This window comes from Nanorana parkeri, unplaced genomic scaffold, assembly GCF_000935625.1.
Source record: "Nanorana parkeri isolate BGI_ZX_2015 unplaced genomic scaffold, ASM93562v1 scaffold120, whole genome shotgun sequence".
In the NCBI taxonomy this organism is placed as follows: Eukaryota; Metazoa; Chordata; class Amphibia; order Anura; family Dicroglossidae; genus Nanorana; species Nanorana parkeri.
Window position 1 is genome coordinate 1,293,514 of NW_017306388.1, and position 17,835 is coordinate 1,311,348.

The window sequence follows — 17,835 nt, forward strand, 5'->3', positions numbered from 1 at the left end:
GGATCATTTAACCCATGCCTACTTTGCCTCGCGGTAAATACGCCCCTGGCTGCAGGCACTCTATATGTACATGTACTATATACTACATATAGAATGCACTGAACAATAGATTTACAATTATCCTCTGCTAATATGAATGGGTTAAATGATCCGTAGTACATGATATGTAGCCCTGTGCCCCCTTTCCACTCAACAGAGCTAGGTTATTGTTTTTCTTTTAAATAAATATTCATGTAATTTTATTGGTATCTATCTTCATTTTGTACATTTACCAGTAGCTGCCTCATTTCCCACCCTCGGCTTATACTCGAGTCAATATTTTTCCCAGTTTTTTGTGGTAAAATTAGGTACCTCGGCTTATATTCGGGACGGCTTATACTCGAGTATATACGGTATGCTGCTTTCACAGACACGTTTTTGTAAATGATTGAGTAAACCTGGAATACTTTGTCTGGTACTCCTTTATTCCCATGGATCTCAGCATTAGGTGTAATATACCTGCTTTTTCTTTCAGTAAGGTTGAATGACATTTCACAGAACCCTTTCTCTGCTGGATAAAACAAGGAGCTTACTTCTCTAGTTAAAAGTGTGCGATTATATTTTTCCAATGTAATCAGGACATTTTTCCCGCAAGCAATGTAAAACTACATTTAATAAAATAAAGCAGGAAAAACATTGTCGATTTTGAGCTGATCGTATCCTCTTAACAGGTAGACCTTTGACCTGTGTGATTTGTCTACTGATTATGCATGGAAAGCTGTCTTTTCCTGATTGTAGATGGAGGAACCGTCAGCCTGGCAGACCTCATTAGGTGCAGCCAATGTTTCTGATAGTGAGGTATTAATAGGGCTGTGTCACAGCTTCATATTTGTGGCTGAGAATTCTTGCTGGCGCTGTGGAAACATGCTGCCATTCTCATGTAAGGTTTAATGACGCTCACTTTTCAACATTGGATTATCCGCATAACCCGTTATCATCAACGGAAGTGCCCCGGCTGTCAGAAGAGCGGCCTAGTTTATTTTCTGGCGGGTCACATGACTTCGACAGCTAAATTAATCACCATTGATCAGAATAATTGTTAATAGATGGGTATAGTTCTTCACAGTGTTGACAGAGAATTGTGAGATCTACTTTTTTTTTTTACAGGACTTCTACCAAATTTTTGTAGCGCCCATCACCTTTTGTGAGGTGCCTGCTATGTATTTAGTGATATGCCAGGGCTGTAGACAGCCTGGCTGGATTTGTAGCAGCAAGTACATGGTTAATCCCAGGTGTCTAACCTTGTCTGTACCCCACTGGGCGGAGTAAGACTCTGTCACATTGTGGGACAGCCAATGGGTGACACTGTAGTGTGTGTGCAATGCAGCAGCCAATTACTGGGCTTCTTTCAGCCAGTGGTGCCTGCTGACAGAGTTTACATATATTGGTGGGAGCTGCCATGTGCTCTCTCTTGCCTGGACCAGCCATGGATTAAGGTTGGGTCCTGTTCGTCCTGCCCCTCAGGCCAGGCCAAGGCCTGGGGTTGGGCATTGGCTGAGAGGGGGAAAGGAGTTTCCTTGGAGGCCTCCACTATGGAGGAGGCCTGAGAGATGGAAAGAACCAGGACCAGTGCCGGCTCTTGAAGTGCCCTGCATCTATGTGGACTTCAGAGCGGGGTCAGTGTTTCTTTCTTGGATTGTGGATATGCACTCCCTTGATACAAGATCCGGTGAGTCTGGAGCTATGGATGGTTACCCCCAGACACCTAGAACCCCAATATCCTCTCTCCCTAATGAGAAGTTCAATAAAATGTTCAACTAGCATCATACAACTGAAGTGGACATCAATTTATGGGCACAAGAAGAGGGCGGTTAGTGCTAATGGGTGCAGCTGGAAATCAACCTCTAGACTGACTAGATATGGACCTGGTACAATCAGCAGCTCCTTCAGGGGTGAGCGCTACATTTTCTTTAAACTGGAAGTAAAACCTAACAATGAATTTACCTTATTTGCTCCCTTTTGGTCTGTTAAATATACATCTAAAAAGTGATTTGTTATATTTGCTCATTAAGTGCAAAATGCCTGTTGATCCTGCGAGTAATCCAGTGAGCTAATATCCTCTCTTTCATTGGTATTAGTTAGCATTGTTCCCAGTCCTCTCTGCAAAACTACAGAAGCCCCTCCCATATATTCTGCTATACGCTCTTAGCATGACAAAGCTCTCCATAAATACAGTGAAATGAGTAAGCATTGTCACCCTAATACAGGAAGTGTGTCACTGGTAGGATCACCAAGTAAAAAGGGAAAAAAATCATAAAAAACAAATGCAGCCGCCACATCTGAGGACTGGTAAGAAGCAAAATATTTAATTTCACTTCTTATGATTAGATGCACTTTAAATAAAGCTCAAGACCAGGCAAATAGACATCATGCATGTTATGTATCCATTAAAAATAATAAGATGTATTTTTTAAGAGAACTTGAATCTCTGTTAATATTAGCTTCTTATACTTTTCTTCCTCAACATTCAGACTGGGAGGGGGAGAGGCGCTACTCTAAAGCCCATCAGGTTTTTTTGCTTTGTTTTCATTAAAGGAGAACAGAAAGATGTTTTCATAAGTTTGCTGCTGCACCTTTATTTTCCAATCACAGGCTGGGGTGGATTGTAGACTGGGCTGCATTGATTAACTACAGTGTAATCTGCAAAGAGGTCAAGGACCTGGCTGTCCTGTCAGACAGGGGTGTATGAATACCAAGACTGGCTTCATTTTGAATCCTTTGGCTGGTGAAAGAGTTCACATATGTGTTTAATTGTGTATTTACAGGGTTATTCACAAAAGGGTGAAGAGCTTCGAGAAGGCAGGAGAAGGGAACAATCTAGGACAACATAGCTGAACTGGAAAATGAGCTGAATTTGAGAATTTTTCCACATCACCTATGTTGTTCTAGATTGTTCCCATCTCCTGCCTTCTCCAAACTCTTCCCCCTTTTGTGAATAATCCTGTTAGTCTTTTGTCAGGAGTTCAGCCTGAATACTATTGTATAGGAATAATTACCATAGACCGTTTAAAGTTGAACTTTTTAATTTTCCGCCTTGTCCCTTTTAAAATATATCATGCTGCTTTCACTGCAATAATCCCCAGCAGACGTACTGCCGGCATCATCCATCAAACCACTTCTTGTGGGTCCATGCTGCCATGGTTATGCCCCTTGAGGGTGCACCATTGCACAGCCTGGGCTCACAGTACTCACAGTAACACTTACAGGAATTGTATGTATTAGGTTTTTTTTGTGTCAGTGCAAATCCAGAAAGAAGGAGGGGGGTAGGTGGGGGGTTTACAAAAAATAATACATTTATCCATTAAAGCAAAATTGGTAGAACAGATTGAAAAAACGTAGAAATCAGTTTTCTGAAGGAGACCCTCAAACATGACTCATTTCATGATGCCCTGAATGTCTTCCTGCTTTTCTGATTTCTGACCTGACATTTAAGGCCAAACAAATAATACACAATATATACAGTTAAGTATTCGTAGGAAATAATACGATTTGTTTAAAAGACAGAATTTTGTTAAATTTTGTTAAAAAGTTATTTTTAATGGCTGTATTCCTGAAGTGTATATAAAAAAATAATCATACCTGGTGATCTTGCAAATAAAAAACTTATTTAAGGGTGTAATTGTAATATGGGTTGTCACAGTCAGGGCCGGAATTCCCACAAGGCCAACCAAGTCCGGGCCTTGGGACAGCAGGGAGTAAAGGGGCAGCAGGGGAGTGGAATTCCTATCACCTGATGCCCAGGACATGTAGTTCCAGGCGCCGGGCGGGTAGTTTGTTTTTTTACATTTAGCCCTGCTTTGGCAGAGCTAAATGTACAGCAGGGAAGCCGCCGCTTGTTTTGTACAAGTGAACACAGTCTTGCCTCTCAGTTTTGTCTATGTATTGTCACCCTGTCATGTGGCCTAGGAAACTATAAGTAGCCGTGCCATCACAAGTTATACAGGATTAGTCCACTGCTGTCACCATCAGGAAACTTGGCCTGAGAAATACCATGCAGCCCTCAGTGGAGTATATATAAACATGAAGTGGTTGCGGAAAAAACGCTGCAGGAGATCAGCAGCACAGAGACCATAAAGGATGAAAAAAGGTGAAAACAAATATTTTTGTGTAACAAATGCCAATTATGTATGATCCACAATGCTTTAGCAAACATATGATTCAGTTTACATCTACTTTAACCCCTGTATACCTATTGTTGGTAATTATTAAGAATATTTCTATTTAAATTGAACCTCATCAGAATCCTTTCAGACACACATTAAAATATAGCTTGAAGAAAAGTAGGGTGGTTCCAGTCGTTTCTTATTTCCTACAAAAAACACCTACTATTTAGTGGATAGTTGGCGGGAGTAATCTGAGGGGAAGTACTCAGTGGCGGACCTAAGGAACAAAGGTCCCTGGTGCAAGATTTTTTTGGGGCCCCCCACCCCCGAAAAACCCCTCACAAACACAGCACTCTCCTTCCGCAGCGCTCGGCCGGCTGTCACTTTCTCTCCTCCCCGCTGGGACACATAGCACGGCCCAGCGGGGAGGAAAGAAAGCAGGGATGTGCCGCTGTATCGGCAGAAAAATTGCACTTTCGGCATTATGCCAAAAGTGCCATTTTCGGCCAATATGTTTTGGCGGCCGATATATGGTGCATCCCTAATATTTACAGCAATGCAGAATGGAACAGGCTATAGAGGACTACACATCCCAGCAATTCTTTATATAATAATAGCATTTCTGTATAAAGTACTGCTGAGATTTGTAGACCTCAGCAGGCGATTGCCGAAGCAGCCGTGTTCTTGTTTTAACCACTTCTGCGGGCCGCGGTCTATAGACGTACTGCGGCCCGGAAGTGGTTAAAGTGACATTAAAGGAGAACTATGAGGTGAGTGCTTTTCACTCACCTCATAGTTCTAGCCGACCTGTGACAATGAGACTGTCACAGGTCGGCTCAGTAGATCGGGAGGTGAGCGAATACATACCGGCGTTCGCTCACCTCTCGATCCTGTCACGGCTCTCTGCCATGACAGAGGAGGGGCTGGATACACCCTCCCCGCTCCGATCCGCCAGCGCTGACTGGCGGAATGGACGGGGGAGGGGTCGGGTACAGCTGGCTCTGCCTCTAGATAGGCAGAGCCAGCTGTCAGTCACGCAGCTGGGCGGATCCCGGCTCAATTGAGAGAAATCTAAGAGAAATGATCTTAGACTGCCTTTCCTTTTTAAAAAAGTGGGAAAAAGGGAAGAAAAGGGGAACAAGTGAATTATAGGAACTCAGACTCCATCATGGAACGAGGACAGGAGGATCTAGTGCCATCCTAAGCACATGTTTGGAGTAAACGTCCAGATTCCCCTTACGGCAGCATCACTGGTAGAAACTGACTTGTTTCTCTGAATATTTGTGAGCTATCACTTCATTTATACAGTGTGTTCATATATTGATTCTATGTTCTTTTATACCAGTTTCACCCCACTCTGTTTTGTTAATAAAGCTTTAAGATTTCATCCAGCCTGGCTTATTGCTGAATAGGAAGGTTTAGCTGCATGTCAAGGTATACACAGGCCACAGGGTAACGATGTGTAGCTAGGACAGAACACCCACTCTGAATGTGATACAAAACACCATACAGAATGAGAATGAAAAGTCCAAACAATAGTAAACCAGATGATAAAATAATAGTAAGCTTAGCCAGTCACACTACGCCGGTGCGCTCTTCTATACTTTTGTTTTTTAGTTTCTTTTCTTACCAGGTCAGATAACTGGCCATTGCCATTTATTCAGAGGTAGGAATGTTTAATATTAATATGAATTTCCTGGCTTCCAGTGCCGTTCTGACATAAAGGGAATTAATGGATTATTTCAGGCAAACATGGGCTGTTCCTAAGGATCAAGGTAGAGTCCTTATAGCTCAGATCAATAAACAGGGACTGGAGTATGCCAATCTGCTGTGACATAATGGGCCCTGTTAAGAGTATAAGTCTGCAATGGAAAAAGCAAATGAGCAAGCCAGTCCCTCATCCCTTATCTACTCATGAGTAAGGATGTACGGGGATTGGTGCCAAGCCAGTTCCCCTGAGTTCACCCAAGCCCGCTTAAAACTGTGGACGACCCCCCTCCCCCCCCCCTCCAAATGAGCCAATCAGTTGTGGCAATTCCCCTTTTGACCAGTCACTGCAGGGTGGGGAGTATCCTGGCCCAATCAGTTGTGGGGTGGGGTGGGAGGGGGGGGATTGGTGTCAGTTACATTTTTTTTGCTTGGACAAACTCTGGCATACTGGGTTGGCATCAAGGGATATGGAAGTAAGCAAAATTGAGTTTTTATTTCCCAGAAATTTCAGCAAAAATCAAATCAGGAGATTTCACCCATATTCCGCCACTTTGGTACAATAAATTACAGTCAAAGGCAAAATCAAGGTTGTTTTCGGTGGGTTACAGAAGCATCTTTCAATTATCCTGGACCTGATTGGCTTCCAAAAAAACAGCCTCATTATTCTGTTTTTTTTTATAGGCAAACAAAAAAAGGGAAAAAATGTTAAAGTGACAGTACACAAATAATTCTCAAATACACAAATATAGGAAAAAATACAAATTCAAAGAGCACTATATAAAATAAACTGAACTACTCCTAATACAACCAAGAAAGAACACACCCTCTAAATGAAGAGAAAAATAATAGATGATTATTATTTCAAGTGAATTTCGCCTAAGCAGTTATAGAGTTTAGAGTCTCCACTTTGGGGGAAATCAATTTTGCCAAAATTGCCCAACTCTACCAATGAGATCTCAGGTCAATAAATAGAGAGGGTGGTATGTTACGCTGCTGTAACATAAAGGTCCCTTTTCAGTCTATGGCTCTGCAATGGATTGAATTATGAAAAAGGGAAACCTGCAATGCAGCCGCCTTCCCCATCTACTAATACCATGACATTTTACTGCATAGAGTAAACAGAGGATAAAAGGAACATAATTATTTTACAATACGAGTGTAATTCTTTGCATATTACTCAGCCTGACTATACACAGTCTATTATGATCTATTATTAGTGTGAAATCCTTTGCATTATACGCTTTTTTAACAGGTTGTCAACAGCATTGTGTCTCAAACTGTTACATACATTCAAAGACTGTTTTGATCAGGTTGTCATCTAATCTTGGTCTCTTAAAGTATATTTGAAGAAAAAGTATATATAAAACAAAAATACGCAGTACATCTCTGCAATACATGTACATTTCTCCATGTGTTATCGCTTTAAAATGCAGTAATTACAGAAAAATAACTGCCAATCTCCTGGAAATCTGGTGATCATCTATCTTCCTTTTTAAGCTGTCAAATCTGTGCCTTTGCTACACTGAAATCCCAACCAGCATTGTCAGTGCTGCTTGCTGGACTACAGAACTCCACCCCTCTCTGTTCACAGCAAAACAATGCTGCTACTTTGACTCCCAAGAGCCCGGCCACTGTAGGAAATGGGCTTTTAAACATTTTAGAAACAATGCTAACCCCAGTAGATAAACAAGGCGCACCACCCTAGTGTAGCATTTGATTGTATTGATGTATTGTGTATCATTCAAATATGTGAAGCGCCGCTTCACATATTTGAATGATATTAATGCAGGCTCATGCAGCCAATTTAAGTGAGCAGCTGTAAGGAGGAACGCCCAGTTTTCTAAGAGTAATCGAGCGCAGAAGTTTCTATAGAAGATGTATTGTGTATATTTGCTGTAGCATGTTGAGTTTTGTCCAACCTTGAGCTGTTTATTTCTGTATAAGGCTAGTTCACACCAAGTACGTTCCAGGAGTAAAGCAGTTACAGAACGGATCAAGACTGTGTCCAATGTATTCCAATGGTATTTTGGGCTCCGGAACTGAACAACGCAGCGTTCAGTTCCAGAGCATGTAAAAAAACTGCAGCATGCCTTATTTTACCTGCTCTGGAACGCTCTGGAATGCATGCAAACGCATCAAAACCGCATGCAAACGCACTAGAACGGCCCAGAACGCGGCAAAAACGTGGCAAAACACACTACACTGCGGGAGCAGAAACTCATGCAGATCAGGTCCGCATTTGGTGTGAACGAGCCCTAATATGTGTTTTCATGAATAAACAATAAAAAAAATTAAACATTTAAAATAAATTAATCAATAAATACAAAATGAACATGCGATGCAACAAATCAAATGCAGGCAGGTAGCATGGTATGAGGGAGCACACCTATATCACACAAGTGACTGGCCTATCTACTTTTATTGCACAGAATTTTCACCATCATCAAAACCCTCAACCCATCAGCATCCACAACAGGTGTGGCAGTACTCAGCAGAACGGTCACATTGTGTTTTCTATTAAACATGTTTGCAGTATAATTGGAGTTTATCATTGTATTCCCTGCAAGAGCTGTTTGGTTGACGTACTTGGCTGCGTGTTATTATGATTAGAGATGAGTCTGGGCTTGGTGCGCACCCAGTTCACCTGAGTTCACCCAAGCGTGCTCTATACTTTGACCGGCACCCCCCACGGCCAATCAGTGGCAGCAGTTGCAGGCGGGGGGCATTCCCCACCCCATTGTGACGTATAGCTGTGGGCAGGGAATGCGCCTTTTTGTAATTGGTTATGTCGGGAGGAGGGGCTCACTTAGGTTCACGCCAATCGCAGCCTCATCTCTACTTATGATAAAGCTTCTTGTATATACAGTACAGTGTTAAAAAATGCAATTGTACAATAGGTTACCAATAGGCCTCTTATTGAACCACACTCATTAAAAATGCCACACCCTAATTAAAGTATATTTTCTGCCTACAATGGCTTCCTGGACACACAGTAAAAATAGAAAAAAAAGGTGTCCTTGGACTTTTTAAAAAATGTTGCCCACTATGGCGATAATGTGCGCGTTGCCCCCTATTACCACAACGCGGTGGTGTGAACTAACCGTGTCTGATACAGACGATATAACAAAGGACAAATCTTTAAAACATGAATCTGTCACTATTGGAGATGTAGGAATAAGGATTGTAACATAAATCCTTCTCGATGTTCTTCGGCAATGTCTCTTCACACAAAATCTTTATTTTATAAAGACATACATTTAAAAAAAACATTATACATATTCAATCTCTTGTTCAGCGGCTCACTTTATTTGGTAGTTTTTGTGTTACCATAGTAACGCTTCAACTTTATGTCTTAAATAAAAATACAATTTGACAATATACTTTTTCCTTGCAAACAGCTTGGGGCACCGAACGCTAAACAGTGGCAGAACGATTTTTAGCAGTTCCGTCTAACAATAATGATATACAATGTCAAGATATTATACATATGGTGAGAAAACGCCAGCCAAAGTCTTTTTTATACAAACTGTATATATATATATATATATATATATATAAGAAAAAAGGGGTTTGAATCTTTGTCAGATCTAAAATGCTTTATATATTCTGTATCCCGTGGAGAGTTCTCTTCTTAATCTGTCTGACACCCGTCACCTGGGCAGGAAGTGAGGGATAATTTCCTTATGGGGACACAAATCCTGACACATTTTTTTACATTCCTCACTATTAAAGAATATGTTTTGTTTTGTTTTTTAGGGGGATTTCACTTGCTAAATAGACAGGAAATGAGGTGACATATCACCAATAGGGACCTATAAATCAATAAACACAAAACAGAGGTTAGAACCCTTCCCCATTCCTGACCTTTGGGAAATCTGATTTGCAGGTATATAGTTTGGTTACGAATCTCTGGAAATTTTTGATCACATTGGCCAAGCAGCTGCACATAGCTATGTAGAGGAAGAAATGCCAGAAAGATTCAGCATGGATATTTGAAGTTTACATATACAGACATCCCAAGTCTCACGGACGTTCCGGGAGTCTCCCGCTATTAGATAGCGGCTCCCGGACGCCCGCAAGAGAGACATTTTATCCCGGAAAGGATTGAAACCTTTCCGGGTCTGCTGCGCTCACTAGTCCTGCTGAGTATAAATAAAGTTTTTAGTTGTAAGGGGGAAAAAAGTTTGTGCCTGCAGATCCTGTAACGGTGGCTAGAACTATGAGGTGAGTGAAAAGCCCTCACCTCATAGTTCTCCTTTAGGCTGGGTTCCCACCTAGGCGTTCGAAATATGCGTGTATGACGCGCGTTTTGCGGTGCATGTTTTAACCACGATTTGCCGCGCGTCAAACGCGTGTTTACGAGGGCTATCCGGCTGTATCCTAATGGATACATGCGGAAATACGCCCCAAAGAAGCTCCTGTACTCCTTTTGGCATAGGGCGTTTTTCAGCACGTTCCGACACGCTGAAATACGCCCAAGTGAGAACCATGCACGTAGGAAAAAATGGGATTACACTTGAAAGGCGTTTTACAGCGCGTCGATCAGCGCTGTAAAACGTCCAGGTGTGAACCCGGCCTTAATGGCTCTAAAATTATTGCTCTCACTCCGTTTGCGGCGATATGCAACATGTGCGGCATGTAGGCGCACCTGACGCATATATGCGTGTGTATGTGGGGGGCGCGGACTTAAATGTTTAAAAAAATAAAAGTTATGCTTCTTTATTTTTTTTATGAATCTTTAATTTTTGTATAACTTTTTTTTTTTTTTACACACAACTTTATTGCTATTACATGGCGGGCTAAGAAGCCCCCTATGGGATAGCCACTTTACATGACAGGTCCTCTTTATGGAGACATCAGGGGTCTCCAAGGCCCCTAATGTCACCTAGGGACCTCCAGAGAAGCTGATGAAGCAGAGATCGGCTTCATCAGCTTCTCTAGCTGGAGAGTGACACTGAATGCAGGAAGTGATGTAATATACATCACTTCCTGCATTCGGTGACTGAGAGGAGATCAAAGGGAGTTTGTGTACTGAACTCCCTTTGATCTCCTGTCACAGAGCCGTGCCGGTAACGGCAACGGCAGTGACAGCTTCTGATACAAGCGATGGAGCGTCCCTCGAGGCGCTCCATCGCTTGACTGTAAAGCTCCCAGCCAGCCGCGTAATTACAACGGCCGGCCGGGAAACTGCTTGTCGGGCTCCACCGTCCTGTCGTCACAGACGAGCAGACGAGTGGATTTTTTGAGTCCTGTATATATACATACATACACTCGCACATATATCCCAGATAGCAAGGATAACTTGCTACAAACTTGTGGTGGGGTTAAATTGTAATTCTTGTTAACTTGCTGCACACATTCCTGGCAAGTTGTAGACTTGCAGAACACTCGCAGCACAAGTTCTAGTTGACACTTTTTGAGTTTGTAGCAAATTTTCTTGGCAAGTCTACAGCAAGAGTCCTGCAGGTCTTAGCAAGAGCTCTGCAATGGCAAGTCTACAGCAAAAGTCCTGCAGGTCTTAGCAAGAGCTCTGCAAGCTCGCTGGTCTGGAGACTTGCAATGCAGACTTGACGTAATTGTGCAACAAAATTGTGAAGCTTGGCAAGTCTGCAATAGTTTAGCAAGTCATTTTCAAACTTGCAGCTCAATTGCTTGCTATCTGGGATACTATTATAATTATTATATTATTTTTTTATGTTATTATTCATTAAATAATGTTTTTATTTTATTAGTATACTATTTGTGATTGTTATCATTATATGCTGCTGCTGTCAATCAGCAGAGGTGGACCTGAGGTGCTCCTCTGCTGATTGACAGCAGCAGTGGGTGGGTAAAAGAGCGAGCCTGCTATTGGCTATTGCAATTTAAAATGACCAATAGCAGCCTAGCTATTCATTCCCCTGCCATTTGGGTTTTTTTTTTATTGTGACGGTGGCCGACGGCCGCTGTCAAAATAAAAAAACCAGAGACGGTACCTCCCTGAAATGAGAAGGGCACCTCCCTGAAATAAGGTTTTGCAGGTTGGGATGTCTGCATATATGCACTAATGTGTTTAAAATGGAAGCTGGCCATACACTGGTTGATAATGAACTGTTGTATAAAAAAAACCTAATCAGAATATTCGATCGCCATCAGAGACTTGACACATGTCTTTTGAAATTTCTTTTGATTTTAACATTTGATTTTGGAAATGAATGGAGTTTCTGAATGAAAACCACATTTATTGTAAGGATTTCATATGAGAAAAAAAATTCAATTGACAAGCGAATGGCCAGAACTCCTAAATTTCCCAAACTAGATCTAGTATTGTGTATAATTGTTACGATTCTCTATTTCCTGCATTTATTCGGCACATTACACATGTTAATAGTTTCCCCCTTTGCTTTATAGACTGAAATGTTCTGGGGCTCGTCGGTTTAAATCACAATGTGTGGATGAGGCCATCAGTCCCCCAGATCATCTCTCCTTTCCCTATTCTTTCCTGTGGTCTCTTCCCCGTTCCTTCCTGTACTCTCTCAGCACTGAGCCCTTGACACTTAAGTCTATCGCTGTCATTGTTCTCAGGTCAGAGAAGCAGAGCATTAAATAGGAAGTGCACGCAGTGGCTTAACAATCACCATAGTGACCCAGGCTGCCGCTATGGGGCCCGGGGCACAGTGGGGCCCGGCCAGATGCCGTGCGGGCTGCCTGGGTCGCTATGGGATCCTCTGCTGGTGGCTTTCACTGGCGGCTAAAGACGAACACGCCGCTGTTCAGATCATTGACAGTAATCTGTGCAGCAGCGCGTTCCTCTCCACAGAGTCAATGAGAGCCATCAGCGGCAGTGGAGGAGGAGGCGGGGCCCGGTGATGAAGAAGGAGGCGGGGCCCATCAGCGACCGTGGAGGAGGCGAACAGGTAAGGATTTCGACCAGCCCACCTGAGGGTGACCCTGCATAGCCCACCATAGAGGGTCCATGGTGGGCTCAGCAAGTTCACCCTCAGGTGGGATCTCAAGTGGGCTCTGCAAGGGGTATAACTAGAAATCACGGGGCCCCATACAAAATTTTGCTATGGGCCCTGTGATTACTAGTTACGCCCCTGACAGCACGTCTAGCATGCAGTACCATGTGCTAGGGGCGCTGTGCTGCCATTCATTACATGGCACCCCAATGCACCTCCTAGTGCTGCCTGTGCTGCAGTAACAGGTGCACTGTACTATAGCGTGCATCAAATGCACAGTAACATGCACTTAGACCAACCTTCAGTGTGAACGGGTCCCTATTTTGAGGGTGGAGGAATAGGCCAAAATGCTTTTTACTCGCTCACGCAGGCTTCTTCCCAGTTGCACAACCGGTCCTCTGAAGTTGCATTCCTTTGCCGCTCCACTGTTTGCAGGCACTCCAATGTTATTATGTCATGCACAGCCCGGAATGTCAGAGCGCAAAGGAGATCGCTGGCTGCCGGGCAAGTGAGGGATATAGTAAGTAGAGCTGCTTGTTTTGTTCTCCCTAGAAGAAAAGCTAGCATTTATTTCTTGCAGTGCGGACACTGCAAGGGTAAATTTTAACTTCATGCGGAGTTCAGCAACTATGTCACCAGGAAAATAAAATTAAGTAGAGGTAACCTATAATATAAAGAACAGATCTTATCTGAGTCCAATCTTTGCAATTTTGCAGTCTATAGCCATCGATGGTATGTGACACTTCTGGGTGTGTGGTGTGCTGTGTCCTGTGCTGCTATATTACTACAGGGTGGCAGCGTTGGATACTGCAAATAGTGAATACTGGTGTCTCCCCCTTTTGCCAGGTAAGTATTAATCTTCTATTTGACAGGTTGCCATCACTGCATTCCTTTTCCCTTTAAAAGTACTTTACAAATCCTCTGCTTACATCACACTTTTTTGTTCCTTTCCCTAATTCTGCCGTATTAAAAACACTCATACCTGGAAATCCCTTCTGACTGGTATTAAAAAAAAATCTTCTATGAGTCTACAACTAATCGTTTCTCTGGAAAAGTAATAACTGTTATTTCCTAGATATGATATTGATTGAAATGTAAAAATCAAATGTATCGGCATCGCTTCAAATTCATTCCAGCACAGATAACATTGTATTCTAAGAGCCCATTGTTTACAGACCATGTAATCGTATTGGCAGTCAACAGGGAGTCATCTGTAAGCCTCGGTTCACGCCTCTGTGGTGCGACATCGCACGTGTGCTGCAACATGTTGTTACATGCACCACCGTGTGTTGTGGTAGGCAACCCATTTATTTGAATGGCCCATCTATCGCATGTAAATCACACCAAAGAAAGGCATGACCCTTTTTTTAAATTGTGCCACACAACAACGGATGGTAATAAGTTACCATGTATTAAGGTGTGATGCAACATTAAGAAATATTGACACCGCAGAGTAGCAAACAGTGTAACATACGATCTCATGTGATGGCAGAACACATGCACATGCATTCTTACATTACATAGATGTGAACGGGGGCTTATTATTAAAGGAAAATGTACTGGAATGTAAAGGTATTATATTCTGAAACTAACCAAATACATTACTATGTAATAGTAAATTCTCCTTCAGACCTACCAACAAGTATGTAGTGCAAGTGCCTCCCTGGTTGGATCCAGATGGGTTGGGTAGTTCAGATAGGTGCTCATACTACATAGATTTGGTAAATGTAAAGTTTCTTGTACAGAGATTGCAGGTCAAACTGTGACATCTGTGGTGAGTCTTAGTGTATTATACATAGACTATACATGACTTAATCTTAAAGAAAACACATTTATTTGTGGCTTTGGGAGATAGATGGACAAGTTAGGAAAATATCACAACCAAAGTGCAGCAAACATTGAAGTGGGCTCAACACACAACATCAGTTATGACAAAGGTAGTCCCAGGACGTTGGACCTGGATTTTGGAGGGTCTACCAATGTCCCTGCATATTACAATACCTCTGAGATGGGATTGGGGAACACCTTATATGACACTGTATGTAGGCAAAGGACTTTTCCCGGCTACACCCCCAATATAAGACCACAAATATTTAATACAAAGCAAGATTAACCCACAAAGGCTTTCTCACAATTGCTTTTGTTTTATACCAGCTTCTGGATGAAAGGTTTAGTATAATACTTCTGGTAGTTCAAAAGAACTTTTTTATAGCAGTTTATAAATCAAACCAAAAGGGGGAAAAACAGAGGAGGAAGAATGGAGGAAGAAACAAGGACAGTTGGAAGTAATCATTGCTTATACATCAGTCAAGAAGAGGGACAACAGAGGAAGAATGAGGGACAGCAGAGGAAGAATGGAGGAAGAAAGAGGGGCTTGGTTCTATAAGAGGGACAATGAAAAAAGAAAAGAAGAAGAAAGAGGGACTTGGTTCTAAAAAAAAGGACAATAGTGGAAAAATGGAGGAAGAAAGAGGGACTTCAGAGGACAAATGGAGGAAGAAAAGGGAACTTGGTTCTAAAAGAGGGACAACGGAGGAAGAATGGAGGAAGAAAGAGGGACTTGGTTCTAAAAGAAGTATAATGGAGAAAGAAAGAGGGACAGCGGAGGAAGAATGGAGGAAGAAAGAGGGACCTGGTTCTAAAAAGAAGGATAACGGAGGAAGAAAGAGGGACAGCGGAGGAAGAATGGAGGAAGAAAGAGGGACTTGGTTCTAAAAGAGGGACAATGAAAAAAGAATAGAAGAAAGAGGGAGTTGGTTCTAAAAGAGGGATAACGGAGGAAGAATGGAAGAAAAAGAGGGACTTGGTTCTAAAAGAGGTATAGCAAAGGAAGAAAGAGGGACAACGGATGAAGAAAGAAGGACAACAAAGGAAGAATGGAGAAAGAAAGAGGGACTTGGTTCTAAAAGAGGGACTGCAAAGCAAGAAAGAGGGATAATGGAGGAATTAAGAGGGACAACAAAGGAAGAATGGAGGAAGAAAGAGGGACTTGCTTTTTAAACAGGGACACTTGAAAGTAAACATTGCTCAGTTTATACATCAAACCAAAAAGAAGGATACTAACAGAATAGTGGGAAGAAATAAGGATTTGGTTCCAAAAGAGGGAAAGTTGGAAGTCTTCATTGATCGGTTTATACATAAAGCCAAAAAGAGGGAGTACAAAGTAAGAAAGAGGGACTTAGTTCCAAAGGCGGGATAGTTGGAAGCTAATCATTGCTCTTCACAGAGACATTTACATCAATCTGGCCCGGGGAAGCTTACACTCTTCTATCCCCCTACACTCCACAAGCACACATTCTGGAACCTGTGTCAATCAGTCTACCAGCAATAAGTCTTCTTATAGAGAACCCATACAAAGTCCATGTCAATAGTATCCCTGGTGGAGTTCAAACCATAAGTCCAGCACTGCAAGACAAGAGAGCTAACCACTTAGAAACTAACCTGCCCAATATAACCACTACCAGGTCAATTTGTAAAAGCATAACTTCCTGTGTAAAATGAGTCACTGTACTGGGAAACTACAAGTCTCAGCGTGCTCATCACACTAAGCCCACTAACAGCTAAATGAGATGTTATTTTTGTGCCATTGTAATGAATAGAGTAGCTCATGTGGCATGCTGGAACTTGCATTCCCTCAAATTTCTAAGCGGCACAGTGTATTTTTTTTCATCGCAGCCCTGGGGTCTTGTGTTCATGTACCAGGAGGTTAACTTCATGGAGTTTTGAATGCGGTTCCCTTGCTTCAGAAATTGACTCCAGAGCTCTAACTTCTACCATAATATACTGGGTGCTCACTGTACATCTACACCAGGGGTAGGCAACCTAAGGAATCCAGCTGTTGTGGAACTACAAGCCCCAAGACTCTGACAGCCAGAAGCATGACTCCCAGAAGCAGAATGGGCTTTGCAGGGATTTGAAGCTGGAGTGCCCAGGTTGCCTACCCCTATTCTAAGGGTAGAGAAGTAAGCCAAAATACTTACCTACCACTGATCTAAAGAATTTATAACTGTGACTGGGACATTCAGATGTAAGCCCAGGGAAACTACTAAAACTGTTATATATATATACACACACACACACACAGTATATATAAATGAAATGAATAATAAGTAGTCCCGGTTCTGGATTTCGTGGTGCCAAGGCAATGAATGAAGTAGCTGCCGAGGAGTGCTGGAACTTTTAGTTCCCCCAATAGCTGATGCTACTCCACTGTCACAAATCTCCTCCTGATTCTAATGTATGGGCTTTAGTCTCAGAATTAGCACTTTGCACATGTTGCTAAATACATGATCCCCCTGGGAATGTTCAATGCAATGTTGCAGCAGCTTTACGCTTAAGACACTTTTGTAGTTGAATTGACCTTCTGCTCCTCAATTATCCTGCGACATGCTGCCAGTGTTGGAATGCCTTGATGCCCCTGCTAGTTGTCTGTTAAGCAAATAATTTTTTTCTGCCTGAACACATACGAAGGGTTATCATGAGCATAATTGAATCATTTACAAGCCCCCCCCCCCTTCTCTATTGCTGGCAAGCAGCTCCCTGAAACAGACCCAAGACACAATAAAATAAGTGACGCAGCCGGATAAATGGGATGAATTCCCCAAACACTGACCTTAGGACAATGAGGGATCACAGCAGCTTTTGTCTTGTAGAGAGAGGTGACCGGTCTTCGATGACAGACACCAATGTGCTTCCCAGCATCTCATGTGCAGGCTGGAGCGGAGCGCTGGGTAAGGACGGAGCTTCTGCGTGTCTGTACACAGGGGGGTGTGTACTGCGGATGATTGACACCGCTTTTGACGCACCCCGTTTAATAGTACGCTCGTCTGTAGTTACACATGGAGGGGCTTAAAGTGGATCGAAAACCCAACCACTAAAATCTCATATTAGCTTTAAAGTTGTTTTCCTTTCTTATTTTTTAAATCTGCAGCTTTTATTGTTATGGGGTGACAATTGTCTCCCAATTGTGCTCCTGCATTGTCATAGAGGCTTCCCATTGGGGCTGCATGCTGCCGTGCCGTTGTCACTATCTGGAAGCCGGT

General features: G+C 42.6%; 1 protein-coding gene across 1 annotated transcript in view; it reads right to left on the reverse strand.

The window, feature by feature from the left end:
- Nucleotides 1-17,554, reverse strand: part of MPPED1 (metallophosphoesterase domain containing 1) — a 56,281-nt gene extending 38,727 nt beyond the window's left edge. Inside the window, exon 1 of the mRNA XM_018553434.1 lies at nucleotides 17,400-17,554. The gene's annotated coding sequence lies outside the window, so the exon portion shown is untranslated. The remainder of the gene's footprint in view (nucleotides 1-17,399) is intronic.
- Between the last annotated feature and the right edge of the window lie 281 nt (nucleotides 17,555-17,835).